Source organism: Balaenoptera borealis, assembly GCF_965194805.1.
Source record: "Balaenoptera borealis genome assembly, chromosome: 7".
NCBI lineage: Eukaryota > Metazoa > Chordata > Mammalia > Artiodactyla > Balaenopteridae > Balaenoptera > Balaenoptera borealis.
In genome coordinates, this window is record NC_138864.1 from 12,196,856 (window position 1) to 12,212,800 (window position 15,945).

Genomic DNA, 15,945 nt, shown 5'->3' on the forward strand with positions numbered 1-15,945 from the left:
TGACTGATGTCTGTATAAAACAGAGAAAACGGAGACCCAGAGGGAAGGAAGTACAGGACGATGGAGGCAGAAATTAAAGTGGTGCAGCCACAAGCCAAGGAAGGACAAGGGAGGCTGGAAAATACCAAAGCCTGGAAGAAGCAAGGAACTCTCCTTCCCTTGAGCCTTCAGGGGGAGCATGGCCCTGCCATCACCTTGATTTTGGATCATTTGTCAGTTCACTTAATAATCTGCTTCAGGTAGGCTTTTGTACTGTTTTTCACTCTTTGAAGTGAGGTATAGATATGCAAGTTACTTTGGACAGTAAAACATGAATAGATGTAAAAATATGTATATATATCTTAACCTACTGAGGTAAAGCTATATATATATCTTTCACCTACTGAGAATTATATTCTACCCCATCTTGACTGATATAAAACAGAGTTAAAAATAGGAATGAAGCAAATATGCATTTCATAAGATAAATGTAAGTGGCTGATAAAATACACTAAGAGATACACAACTTCACTAAAAACAGAACTGAAGAGAAATTCAGAAAACACAGAAATTGTCATGCTTTGGTGATAATATGAATTGGAAGATAAATTGCAGTCAGGATTAAATTTTAAATTTAGGAACCCTGGGGAGAGCTACCCACATCTATAAATCTAGCCTATGGGAATAATAGCGTAAGTACATAAAGGTAAAGGGTAAGGGTATTTGTTGCAGCATCGTTTGTGATAGCATACAATTGTTTAAGACATCTAAAATGTCTGTCTGTATAAATGTGATAAAGAAACTCAGATACTGTCATTAGTTAAGTGACAAAATGGCCACTCAGTGAATGACTTACAGTTATAGATTCTTAGAGGAAGTTGCACATAATGTACTACTACATTAAAAAGGTAACTGAAATAAAAATTTTCCTACTATTTTCAAATCAAAACAAAAATGAGAGAGAGAGAAGAGAGAGATCTGGAGTATCCTAGAATTATACGTATCACACTAATAAGAGATATTCACCCTGGGGAATAGACTATGGAGTGGGAACACAGAGGAAGAGCTTTCAAGAGCTATTTTGTATAATTTTAAGGATGAGTGATACTTGATTTTTTTAAATTTTATTTATCTTTGGCTGCGTTGGGTCTTCGTTGCGGTGCAGCTGACCTTACTCCAGTCTCTGTCTGGCAGGAGCGCAGAGTCCAAAGTGGAAGGGTCACAATGTAGGTGGCTCTAAAAGAAAGCAGGGATGACCAGGTCAGCCAGGATGGAGGTGGAGCGTGGGGACAGAATAAAGGAAAACTAGTGAAGCCAGGGAAGGCAGTGGAATAGCGTCCCTGAGCTGAGTGGATAAACTGTGGATACAAATTAGATCTCTGAGCCAGACGGCAGGAAAACACCCCCTCCGTCAACGATGAAAGGTAGGGATGAGGGTACAGGAAAGAAGAACTCCATTGTTAAAAGTGGGGTTTTTAATATTTTTTAATTTTATTTTAGTATTTTTAATTAAAAATGGTATAGTTCAGGGAACGAAAGTGCAGAGACATTCATTGCTTCATCTAGTTCCATGGCCTGAATATGAGGGTAATGATCTCCCTCAAGAAGGTGTCATTTCACAGCGGTACACCTGTGCCAGCCCTGTGAGCTCTGGACAAACACCACTGGACACCATTGTCTTTGGGAAACAAGCCTCATCCTGACAAAGTAAGTCACTTTCCAAAGCCCACCTGCCTCTCCACCTCTCCATGCTGGACACCAGCCTCCTCTAGACAGCCCACTGAAAGATCTACTTTTCCTCCAGATATGGTGCAGACACACAGTTATTGCTAGGTCAGGACCTGATAACAGGAAATTCTCACCACGCTTATCCTATAATTACAGCCTTTCTCCTGCTCTGCCTTTGCCTGTTGTGAGTTGAGCTTCTGACTGGGAAGTTTTTCTCTGAACTGAATGACTGTGGGTTCCATGGCAATCACTTAGGAGAAGTGGTAAATATTTTCATTTTGAAGAGTAAATGCATTTAGTGCACACTTTAACAGGGAAAATTGCTTTAATTTGTTTATTTGCTGCTATTGAATTTTTTCCTGTTCTAGAGGACTCTGATGTAAAACAGACTTCTCCGTGCAGACCAGAGGTTTAGGCCAGGACTCAAGGGTGGTTCCAACACACACACAGGTTGTAGACTCACGAAGGGGGCTGTGCATGATCTCAACTTGTGAGCATGGAATCGCCTGTGCTGTGAGGTAGTGAGCTTCCTTTAAGGGGAGGTATCCAAACTAAGGCTCAATGTAGGTCTGCTTGTTAGGAATGTTGAAGTAGATGCGGGTGATCCTTAGGCCTACCACCTGTATTTTACAAAGGAACAAACTAAAGTTGGTGAATAAATAAATTTTGCATGCGCCTAAAAAGAATACACGGTCCATACCTCAAGTCACACAGCTGCAGGCCGAGCTCAGAACACATCCAGGTCGGGTCTTAGGAGTCTATCAAAGGACTGGCCCTGAGAACTGGGAGGGTAGAAGCCTCCTTCAGCTGCCCCAGATAACTGAAGTGGTAACTGCCTGATGTCCAAAATCAAGGGCACACTTTTCACTGGGGGCAAAGCGGTGCTTGTCCTCCCACACAGCAGATAGGAAATGAGGTATTTCGTGTTGTTGTACTACCCTAACTATTCCTAGTGAGACACCCAACAGAAATGAATACTGTTGTGCGCAACGGTATATTACAGGAATGTTCACAGTAGCCCCCAAATCGGAACAACCCAAACGTCCATCAAAAGCAGGATGGATAAATGCACGGTGGCACATGGGAATACTAGACAGGGAGGGAAATGAGTGAACTGTGGTGTATACGGCCTCTGTAGAGCTCACAGCCGCGATGCGAGGTGAAAGAAGCCAGGCACAAAATAACACGTACTGGAAAATCCTCTTCCTAGAGAATTCTAAAACAGGCAGACTTGATCTCTGGCTTTAGAAATCAAGAGAATAGTGACCTTGGGGAAGTAAAGAGGGGGCAGATTGGGAGGAGTTGTGAAGAGGGCTTCAGACACGAGGAAATGACAGATTTCCTGCCAAGGTTCCGCCGGTGGGCTCAGGGGGTGAAGAGTCCCCAAGGCGCCCTCTTCTGTATGCGTGTTTCACTCCGTCTGAGTTTGCCCACGCAGGTTTGACTGGCCTGCAGGCCCAGGTCCCTCACTGATAACAGCTCCCTTCCCTCCTCACACTGTCTTGTTTGGATACAAAGAATATTCTCACCCCTGCTTTGCTTTAATTTAAAAGTGTCTCAGGTGCCAGTAACCAGTCTCTAGCGAAGGGTGGTGGACTGAGGGTCATGCATGTGATGGGGACTTCTCCTTGGCCGTTCCTGGTGTCCTTCAAGGCTGCCCGGCACCTCCCCTTGGACATGTGACTGGCACCTCTAGTCACCCATGGCCCTCTGCCATCCTCTCTGTCCTCCAGGCCTGCCATCTTAGCCTAGCTGACTCCACAGGTGCCCTCCTGCCCCTCTGTGGGAGGTCCTCCACTCACACGGCCATCTCAGGATCACTTCTCCTGAGAAGCTTTTCCCGATCGATGGGTCCTTTTTATGTGTGGTAATTGATCCATGCCTCTGCCTCATCACCTCCTGCATCTGTCACTCGCCGTGCGTGCATCTAGCTTCCGAGGAGACCGCAGAATCCTCACAGATCCTGCACACACCGGGCACCTACTTGCCAACTTCCTTGGCAACTGCTGACTCTTTGCTGAGCGAAGATATCCATGCCTTCTTTACTCAGCAGACGTTTATCAAGTGCTGACTAAGTGCCAATACTGGGGACACGATAGTGGGAGTTACCCAGGAACAAAAGGAAAACGACCTAGTTCTGGGGATGCGAGAGCGGAAGGAGGGAAACGAGCGATGTGATGGGAGCTGGTGGACCACGTTAGGTGAAGTGGCCGAGGAGGCGTGGCCAGAGGTCATGTACGAACAGGTGCCAAAGGAGGACAAGGAACACGGCACGAGGAAACGGAAGGAAAATTCAAGTAGGGAGAAGGATCCGATGTCCTCTGGGCGGAGAGCGTCACAGGAAGGAAGGTCAGAGCGGACAGGTTTGGTGAGTGTGCGGGGTGGATGCGGTCGCGCGGCGAGGCCTTCGGGTTTTTCTTTAAGTGCAACAAGAGTCCATCAGAGGGTTTTAAGCGCGGTTGTTCGTGGTCAGCTTTTGAAAACATCACTCAGTTCTGTGGGGAGCGGACTTCGAAGAGACTAAAGCCGAGCAGAGAAGGCGCTGGGACTCCAGCGTGGCACGCCAAGTCCCAGCGGAAGGCTCGGGCCAGGGCAGAGCGGCCGCAGACACAGCAAGTGATGGAGAAGAGAGCTGGAAGCAGAACGGAGGGCCCGTGATGTAGACTGGCGATGGAGTATAAAGTCAGAAATCAGTACCAAAGGCTCTTGGCTGCGCGTGTGCTCGGGTGTGCGTGCGTGCGTGCGCCCGGCCGACCACCGGCAGGGCCGCCTGCTCGCGCATCACCCCCCCACCAGCGCCCCCCCGTGGGCTGCTTGGAGTGGCAGCCAGTGCGCACAGCGGGTGCATGCGTCCACCCCCTGAAAACTACAGTTAGTCGTAGTGACCACACTGAGCCAGCCGGTCCCTGTCTCGTGTCTTCTGGCACCGCTTTCCATCCAGTGGCTGTGACTTACCTGTGCTGGGGCTGTAGCAGTGTGGAAATGGAGCCCAGGTTATAGAGCCAAACCCTGGACCCATCCTGGAGCTCTCAGACCTGTGACCGGGAGCCAGTCTGAGGGAGGACGCAAAGGCGTTTCTTTCAAGGGCAGGAGCTCCTCATTTATCCCCACCCCCCATGTGTCTCCTGCCCCTCCTGGCTCCATCTGCCTGAGAATGAATCCCTCTCACTTCCCGAGCCTCCCAGGGACACCTTGGGCAAGTTTCCAGGTCCCAGCAGAAGGCCCATGTGGCCCAGACCTGGTTTTCCCCCAGCACAACTCGGAGCATCGTTCTGGGAGGGTCCTGCGTCTCTCCTTCCTCAGGACTCGGGCAGGGCCTCCACTTTCACTCTTCCTCCTACAGGTGGGGGCTCTGTCCCGGTTCTGAGCATCGGCCCAAGGACCCTGTGCAAAAACTCCTTCAGCGTGAATCCCAGGAGCTCTGTCCTCACCACTAACACCAACGGCTGCCACGGCCTCCCGAGATGGCCAAGTCCACAGCTTACAGCTCCTAGAAAGACGGACCTCTGCCACCACACTCACCACCGTCAACACTGGGCCCCTGACACCTGCCACTTCAGCTGGTTGGCCTTCTCTTGGGGTTGGCTCTTCCTCCCGTGTTTCTATTTAGTGGAAGGAAAGTGCCCTCCTTCTGTTCACAGTACACTTGAAACCTAGAAGTAATCTCTCTCCTGTCCCCCCAGGACACTAAACCCCAAGGCCAAGCATTTCTAATGCTAACTCCCTGCCCTCCCACTGGAATCTACTCTCCAACTTGTGTCAACGCTTTATGGATGTCACTCTGTCACCTACAACCCATTCTACTTCCTGGAGCTAGATTCACCTTTCCAGAAAACAATCTTATCATGTTACATGTTTGCTCAAAAAAAAACCCCAGATTCTCTCTAGTGATGATAAGTTTTTCCCTCTTAATTGAATGTCATTCACATGATCTGATAATAGGACAGGTGTTTGAAATCTCTGTTAGCTGGGGAATTGAGAGAGAAGGCCACATTGCCCTCAGCTTACAGAAGAAAGCCATAGAGTGACAGGTCCAAGGGGACTGGGTAAAGGGTTGAAGGCCACAGAGGCCAACCTGCCGAGGGAGCTCAAAGGACTTGGGGGACTTCCAGAGTGCCCACTCCCCCAGCCCCCATCACAGGCCTTTCCTGCTGCACCCAGCATGATGCTTCTTGCACCCTTTCCTGAAGTCCATATTTCAGCACTAACTATATTGACCTCTTTCCCTTTACACCCCTTGGTTTCCTGACACCTAGACCGTGATCAGGAAACCTCCTCTTCCGGTCTCATGTGCAACTCTTTCTACTATTTAAGACCCACTGAGATGTCACCAGGTCCTCCTCTGACCATTGGAGATTTGCTTCTATAATTCTTACCCGTATTTATCCCTTTTCACTGTGTGGGATAGAGAATTAGCTGCTGGAATTACCTTCTCCAAGAACCTGAAGATGATCTTGGGCTCCAATTCCATCTTAACTCCTTTCTCTGCCACTCTCAGCATCTCTCACAGAGCCCAAGGAAATGACTTGTAGATATTTTTAAATGTATGAATTGATAAATATCCCATCATACTTATTAGGTCCTAAATGCCTCTAGGACATAAAAAAATGGTTTGGTTTTGGAGCAGGGCTTTCCTTACAGTATCTACTCCAATACTTTAGACAAGACGGTGTGGGCCATTGATAAGGTCATCAGCTTTTTTTCTATGACCAACCACTCTACAGATGATAAAACTGATAAACTAGTACTTGTGTTCTTAAAAGTCAGCACAGTATTTTTACTCTCTCATTGTTTTCTGATACCTGGAACTCTGCTACTTGTGCAACTAAAATGTATATTATTAAGGACTAGTAAATCCAAGCCCTGAGGACCTACTGATGAACAGAGGGAGATTTGCCTTGACTGTCTCTGGAAGGCACTTCCTTCCATAACATGTGCCACTAGGTGCCAGTGTTGTCCTACCTAAAAGACCCTCAAGAAGTACAGGTGGTCCCCTCTTTGATATGCTTAGCATTCTTGAAAAAGATGTCTTTAAAAGAATGTAGAGCACAGGGAGATCGGCTCCATGCGTTGCAATGACCTAGAGGGGTGGGATAGGAAAGATGGGAGGGAGGCTTCAAGAGGGAGGGGATATGGGGACATGTGTATACATATGGCTGATTTGCTTTGTTGTGCAACAGAAACTAACACAGTATTGTGAAGCACTTATACTCCAACAAAGATCTATTAAAAAAAAAAAAAAAAGAATGTAGAGAGGCAAAATCTAGTCTGTGAGCCAACGGTTGTAACTTATGTTTGTATATTTCTACACCATCACGTTAAGCAACGTAATGAACAAAAAGATTAATTAAAAGGAAGTACAGGTGCTTATTAGGCAGTATTGAATTAGCTTAGAGTAAAAAGTAAAGAATGATTTCTGTTAAAATACTCTTGACATTACAAACCAGAGGTGTTTAGTTCTTGCTCATTGAGCAAATACAAATGGATTGAAAGCTAGTATCCAATTTTTAACAGTATTTCACCAGGAACGTAATCTCTCACTATATGTATATATTTACCTTTGAGCTCTCCAATGAAATTTTCTATGTAAAAGAGCTTAGAATGTGAGTAACTTGTTTCAACATATCTTGTACCAGAATAATGATTTTAAAAACATTTTGTCTAAAAACAATCAGAGGCAAGCTGATGCCAAACTCGTGTGTTTCTAATACATTCTTTCATCTGCGCTTTGTCTCTGTGCCAGGATATGTCCAGAATACCACGTGATTATTACTTGGTGATCAGTTTGCCATATACCTCATTAGTCACTGGAGGCGCATAATTCATGGTCCATGCAGTCACACCTTCTAGGAAAGATGGAGAAATGAGGTTTGACATCAGGAGAAATTAAGGCATACAACAGCTACTAGAGTTATTGTTTGTGTGTGACAGAAAGAGTTCATCTCAGCCACAGTATGGTTTTTGAACACAGCAGCATAAAAATAAGTGTTTTCTGAAGGATAATACGATTAACGGCTGAACATTATAGATCATGTCCACTGAAAGAAAATGCACAACCTAAAAGTTGAGAATACATTTTATTCGGCAGACATTCTGAGGACTTCAAGCCCGGGAGATAGAACTCTCAGATGGCTCTGAAGGATGGCTCCAAAGAGGCAAAGAGGGAACCAGGATATATAAGAGTTTTTGCAACAAAGACCAGTAGTCAGGACATCAAAAGATTATTGTTAATTAAAGAAAACCAGATAATCTCAAGTCAAAGAAATTAGCGCTTTTCTATATATGGGAAGATACAAGAGCCTGGGCTTACTGAAATCATTCCTTTGATATGCACTTCAGCTATCTGGGCCAGTATCCTGCTTTTCACCATCCTGAGTGTCCTCAGGGTACACAGTTGGGGGTGACTTCAGTGGCTGAGAGCTTGGCAGTGGGCAGCCCATTTATCTCCATCCTGAGTTCCCGCAGGGCTCACCGTCGGGGTAGCTATAATGCGATGGCTTGATGGCTGCAACATCCTTTGTTTACTGATATGGCAGGGAACATTTTTCATTCACAATCAAAATGTTTATCATTAGAAATAATTGCTGACATTGTATTTCCAGCAGAACACTTCACATTTTTGTTTAATGTTTGTTTCAGGACACATCCTGTATTATCAGGCTATGTAGTAACTGGTTCCCATTCGGTTGAGCATGGCATGCTCCCTGAGGTTTAAGCTATCGCTACAGAAAAATAGCAACAAAACAGAATTTTTTAGAAATCACTGGCTAATGTAGCAGCAACAAGCAGCACTGCCTGTCTGGCGTATCTTCTTTTCCATCCTTTTACAGTAAACCCATTGTTGGGAAGCTGGGAAACTTCAATGTAAGGAGAAAATCTTTCAAAGGAAGAGATAGTTTCCTCAGTTTGAGAATTGCATCACTTTAGGAAAACTCTCATCCTTATCTCTCTGAACACTGTCTCTAACAATTCCTCCTATTCTCTTCTCTGGAATCTAATAAGATTTCTATTAAACTTTCTCATTTTATTCTATATTGTCTTCACCCTATATATTGTCTTCACAATATCTTTGTCTATATTCCAGAAGAATTTATGAACCGAAAAAAACTGTGTAAGTATGTCAATAGTTTATTCAAGTATTGACTATGAATAAAACCAACAATGATCACAATGGCTAATTTTGTGGGGAGGAAAATAACAAGGTGGAAATTTGCTGGACAAAAATAACCTGTGAGAGGAAGGAATGATGAGAAGAAGCCCATTCTAAGTTTTGTACTGTCACATCAGCATGGAGCGAGAGTGAGTTGGGACAGATCTGATACCATGTTTGTGTGGTAAAGAATGGCAGGATTCCATAGAATGAAAACACCAATTGGTTTAACCATTCACTTACTGAAGACAATGTGGGATGATTCCAGTTTTCGGTGGCATCCTTTATGCTGGTGTCTCTCGCAGCCCCCAGTTTCAATCTCATGGGGACAAAGAAGCCACCAGCTGGGCCACTTGTGCTGTGTCCCTCTGGTTGCGGCCCCGGCTGCCTGGTTGTGTCAGCTTAAGAGGGAGTCCCAGGCCTGTGGGGATGGCAAGGAGGCTCCCGGGCCAGGTCCTTGTTGTGCTGGGGTCCCTCCTGCCCGTTTTCCCCAGGGACCTCAGTATCCCTTAGTGGAGGAGGGCTGTCTTAGGCCCAGTGGGGAAAGAGGACGTGTCCCCTGGGGGCTTATTGTTCATGGGTCTCCTGATTGGTCCCCTTGCTGCGGTGCCAGCTCACTGGTGGTGTCATTCCAGGGGAGTAATGACCCCTGAGTTGCCTTCTATGGCTAGTTTGGGGTCGGGCTGTGCTGGGCCGGGGTGGCTCTTTGTGTTGGGTGGGAAGAGCTAAGAGGCCTTGCTGCTCCAGTGCTGCGGTCCAACCCATTCCCCTTCCTCTCACTACTTCTCAGGCCTCTCTTTGTTGGACTCTTGCATTATTTCCAGGGTTTATAGTTGTGTTTAGCAAGAACGAGCAGGGAACAAGTGTCCCTGTCATCTGTGTGGAGCAGTAGTAGCCCTGCTAATAAATTTTTAAATAAACAGATTGGACAGTTTCCTCAAGAAACATAACTTCATAAAACTCATTGTAGGTGACATAGAAGATGAACCTGGACTAATAATCATTAAATCAGTTGAAACAACGTTGAAGATATTTACAGGAAACAACAACAGTTACATTTATCAAGTGAGTTGTATCAAAAGTTCAAGGACATAAAATTACAATCTTATACAAGCCTTTCCAGAGAATAAAAAAATATGGAAAACTCATATAATGTACATCAACTATACCTCAATTAAAAAAAGGAAAACACCCCAAATAAGTAGAAGAAGGTAGAACAACTATAATATAAATCCTAATTAGATATGTGGAAAAGAAAAACTATAGATCAAAATTATGTATGGGCATGATGGCCACACCCTACCAGAATTTTAGCAAACCTAAGCCAACAATGCAAAACAAAGGTCATGTCCAAGTTGGGTTCAAGTTGGGTTCCTTCTAGGAATTATAGGCTGATTCTAAATTAGACCATCTATTCCTGTGATTCACTACTATAAAGATTAAAGAGAAAAAAACCTCATGATTTTTTACAGTTTATACAAAAACACATTTGATATAAAAAAGTCAGGAATTAGTATAATGTTTTTCTGGGTAATGATGCGTCAACGTGAAAAGGCTGCTGCCTTCCAGAAGAGGCCCTAAACCACACGTAAATTTGTCCAAAGTTAGAGCTAATGATATTTACTGTTCTCTTTAACCTCTTCACCCACAAAGGATAAAAATTAAGGCTACACAGTGCATTCTTCCACGTGCCTAGATACAGAGGGAAACTGAACATGAACCAGCAATAGGAATTCCTACCACATATGACTGATCTTGGTAATAACTGGGAAATGGGAATTAAGATGATTGTGATACAGCTTCACGAACATCGGCCAAAGCAAAAATGAAAACTTCTACAAAAGAAAATGTTGGTACAAATGTGGAGCAAAGGGAATACTATTAATATGGAAGTAACTTCTGTAAACTGAAAAGAAATTTGACAGAACTGAGAAATTAGAAAATGTGCCTCTCCTATTACAATAGCCAAGACATGGAAGCAACCTAAATGTCCATCAACAGATAAAAGGATAAAGAATATATATATATATATATACACACACATATATATACATATATATATACATACAATGGAATATGACTCAGCCATAAAAAAAGAATAAAATAATGCCATTCACAGCAACATGGATAGACCTAGACATTATCATACTACTAAGTGAAGGAAGTCAGACAGAGAAAGACAAATATCATATGATATCACTTATATGTGGAATCTAAAATATGATACAAATGAACTTATTTACAAACCAGAAACAGACTCACAGACATAGAAAATAAACTTATGGTTACCAAAGGGGAAAGGTGGGGGGAGGGATAAATTAGGAATTTGGGAGTAACATACACACACTACTATATATAAAATAGATAAACAACATGACCTACTGTATAGCACAGGGAACTACACTCAATATTTTGTCAAAACCTATATGGGAAAAGAATAAGAAAAAGAATATATATATATATATATATGTCTGTGTGTAACTGAATATATGTATATATATATATGTAACTGAATCACTTTGCTGTACACCTGAAACTAACACATTATGAATCAACTATATTTCAAATAAATAAATAAAAATTTTTTTAAAATGTGCCTCTCATACAACTCGCAATCCCACTCCTATGAACGTACCCACAAACAGGGGCCTGTGAAACGTGCATAAGAATCTTCATGGCAACGTTCCACTCATGGCAACTCATGGACATGCTTTAAATGTGCAGCAACAGGAGAAAGTGTAGACAAATTGGTATTTCTTCATTCCATAGAATAGTATAAGCACTGAAAATGAGTGCCTTAGAAATACATGCAACAATATGAAAAAAGTGTGAAAACTATAAGAAAAAGATAAAGTTAGATAAAGAACCATAGAATAACCTGACAGAATATACCGAGGGGAGGGGTGGAAATAATAAGAGCCGAAAAAAGGAAAGTTGTAAAAGGATACATATATCAGGCTACTATTCTACAAATGTTAAAATATGCAAAAAGATTACATATCTTTAGAGATTTATATATGTATATAACAGCATATGTAAAATGTAATAAACAACACCCAGGCAATGGTTGCTTCTAGAAAGAAGAGAGGGGAAGAGGTCATTGAAGGCTGCACAGAGCAATGGTTTTTGGAATGTTTTATTTTGTAAGCAGTTAGGGTGAATAATGGTGTTTACGCTTTCTATGTGTATATGTCTGAAATATTTCATAATTTAAAGATAAAATATTTGTCAGTCTCCAGCTGATATTAAGTCTGCAGTCCTGCTCCCTAGAAAGAAAATATCAGCAGCTTCCTGCAGCTGCCTCTAGAGATTGCTTGCATATACAGACTGGGCCAGCTCCATCTATTTCACACCCTAGAGAAGGGGATCTATACCTCTACCCCAGTCTCTGTCTCTGGCTCTATATCTGTCTTTCGAGCTCAAATGTTTTCTCTACCTTTTTATCTACTTTTTAAAAAACATATTGGAGGACTTCCCTGGTGGCACAGTGGTTGAGAATCTGCCTGCCAATGCAGGGGACACGGGTTCGAGCCCTGGTCTGGGAAGATCCCACATGCCTCGGAGCAACTAAGCCCATGCGCCACAACTACTGAGCCTGCACTCTAGAGCCCACGAGCCACAACTACTGAAGCCCGCGTGCCTAGAGCCCGTGCTCCACAACAAGAGAAGCCACCGCAGTGAGAAGCCCACACACCGCAACGAAGAGTAGCCCCCGCTCGCCGCAACTAGAGAAAGCCTGCGTGCAGCAACGAAGACTCAACACAGCTACAAATAAACAAATAAAAAATAAATAAATTTATTTTAAAAAAAAATATATATATATATATACTGGAGATAGAAACACAAGCAGATACCCTGCTTTTAAAAACATTGATAATTATATAGCCTGATAGAGGTTCAAATTATCACTATCATGGCAATCATATTACAGTATATAAATGTATAGAATTAAAATGTGTATGCCTTAACTTTATGTTATATGTCCAATATATTTCAATTAAAAACGGCAAAAATATTTAATAATATTCCCTCAAGCTGTTTTTGTGTCACCACAGTTCATTCTTTCTAACATTTGCATTGATTTTCAAGGTGTATACACACCAGGAACTTCCCAGTACTTTATCAGTTATGATCAAGTCATGAGTAATGTTTTGCTGGTACAGACAAAACTTCCTAAGTCTGCACACTTGTGCGTGAAATCTATAGGAAAAATTCGAAGTGGAATCTCTGTCATATAGTTTTTAAATTTTGATAGACAATAACTCTAAATATTATAAAACGTCTTAAATGTTGTTAATGTGAGAGCTAAAATATGTCATCACATCTTATGTGAATTTTCTACTTTTTTTAATGTAAGCATATTTTCACGGAATTTTTATTTTGTTATAAAATTTAGCCATGACACTGTCTGTCCTCATTCTTATCTGGGAATATATCTGAAAGTTAAAAAAAATTTTTTTTCCATCATTAGGGTTCCATTTGTATTTTATTTTTCTCTGCAGGGCCATTTTAAACATCCATAGTTCCGTAAGGTCCCCAGGGTTTTTGCATTTATTTGAACATTAGCAGTTCATACAATTACTGAAGGTCCCTGGGAACCAGTTTTATTTCTCTGTCTCAGTTCCAAATTTGTGGGCTTGATCATCCTCTTCTTTTCCTTTGATTAACTTAACTGAAGCTTGACCACGTTAACAGTGTTGTCTTTCTTACTGGCATTTGTTCTTTTCACCCACAGCAGCATTTGTTTTCCTGGAGGAAATCTTCATGTCCACCCATGTCCACACAGCCACACAAGAGCTGGTGGAAATATCCACTAGGTGACCCTCTGGGAAGGACATTCAGGCACGCAGGTTTACGTTCCGTTTGGCAACAAATCTTGTTTTTTTTTTTCTTAAATGAAGATGAACATCACCGTCCCTTGACATCTCTATGACTAGGACATTCATGCTACTTGAAAACTTGCTTCATTGCTGAACATCTGAAAATGCCATCAATCCTAAACTCTGACTCTGCTGTCGCTCTCATCAGTGTTCACAGACTGAGATCCAAATCCTGTTTCCCACTTACTGCCTGGGTGACCACAGACACGTTCCTCCATATTTGTGAGCCTTGCGTTCCTCTGTACTGAAATGGGGATCAAAAACACATGGACCTTTGAGAAAGATGAAATAATGTTTTTAATGACAGAGTTCATGGCCTGGCACCTATTAAGTACTGATTGTATGTATTATTTTAAATTTTCTATTATAATTATTATTGAATGAAACTCACACCACCTTGCCACCTTTACAAAGCATTGATCAAGCATGGCATTTTCCTACTCAGAAGTCACACTTGCACGCCGTTGCCCATGAAATAATCTAAACTCCCTGCTCTGCCACATAAAACAAAACTTTGCTTCTCTAATCTATTCGTTGAATTCAGCCTGATCCCTTTTCACTTCCTTATCTATTGCTGAGTAACAAACCATCTTAAAGGTTAGCAACTGTAAACGGCATGCATTATTATCACACAACTTCTACGGATCAGGAATCCAGACACAGCTTCCTGGGTCCCCTGCATAGGATGAACAACTTATCTGAATTTGTCTGGGATTTTCCCTGTGTCAGCCCTGAAAATCTTGTATTCCATGAAACCCCTCAGTCCAGAGCACTCTGGGATGGTTTTCCTGGGATGGTTCCAGTTATAAAAATGAAAATCCTGCATCCCAGACATTCCCCTCAGTCCTGGGCACCCTGGGATGGATGGTCACCCTAGGTCCCAGGTCTGTCACAGGCTGCATCAACATGTTGACCAAGCTGTCATCATCTAAAGGCTCCACTGGGGAAGGACCTGCTTCTGAGCTCACATGGTTGTTGGCCAGATTCACTTCTGTGCTTGCTCCTTGCCAGATGCTGCCCTCTCGGTTCTTTGTCATTTGGGTTCCTCCAACACGGAAGCTTGCTTCATCAAAGCAAGAAACTAAGAAAGCAATGGAGAGATTAGCAAGAGATTAACAAGGTGGAAACCATAGTCTTTTATAACCTAATCATGAAGCCACACCCCAAAACTTTGCCATACTGTGCTGGTTAGAAGCAAGTCACTTTGTCCAGTACCCATCCAAGGGAGAACATTACATGCTGACACCAATCCCAGGAGGTGGGGACTTTGGGTCACTTTAGAAGTCTACCTAAAGCACCCACCTCTGGGAACCTCCTTCAAGAGTTACTGAGACCTCAACTTTGCCAGGAGTCTTTCAGATTATTTCAGTTCTTCACCAATTCCTGTAATGCCCTTTATTCCCCAAATATGACTGCAATATATGTATTCTTCAATAATCAAATCCAGCTTCGTCTCCATTCTATAAATGTCCCAGATTTTTATGCCCTCATACTCCCCAGGCAAAATTAATTATCCAACCCCACTTTACTCATAGCATTGTGAGTATTGATTTAGTGTTTGTCACCTATGGCAGTTTTCTTTTTCTCCTCAAGTCCTAAGGAAAGATATTTTTAAAATTCATACATCTACAGAATAATTTCTTTCACGTCACACTTATTCCGTAAGTACTCCCCCAAACCATCAAGAAATATGATCATCATTACCATCAATCCCACTGAAATAGTCCTAGGAAGGACTTAGAACATTAAAGCAGAAACATAAAAGAAAGATCATTAGAACAGACGTGTCTCCTGAGACGGAGACTGAATACACAAGAGGCATGAATAATTTAGAGGAACTCCTCAGAAGTCGGAGGGAATTACATCAGTGGTTTTGATTAAATGCTGAGTCACCCTACTGTTTCACCTGTTCTCAGTGTTTCTGGGGAAAACAAAACTCCCCAGGACTGCTACACCTCGTGGTGTGTTTCTGAGTAATTTATCACCATACTCAGAATCATAGCTCACAGGGTGGAGAGGCTTTGCTGGTTCTGATATGATATTTATCAGTCAACACAATCATTACCCGTGGCTTTGTTGAGACCTGCAGAGGACTCACAGGAACACAGACAAGATGGAATACATTTTTTTCCTACTCAAGATATGTATTTGTAAATATTTAACAAAAGGGAGGCACTGTGTGGAAATAGCTTCTTATGCACACATTTC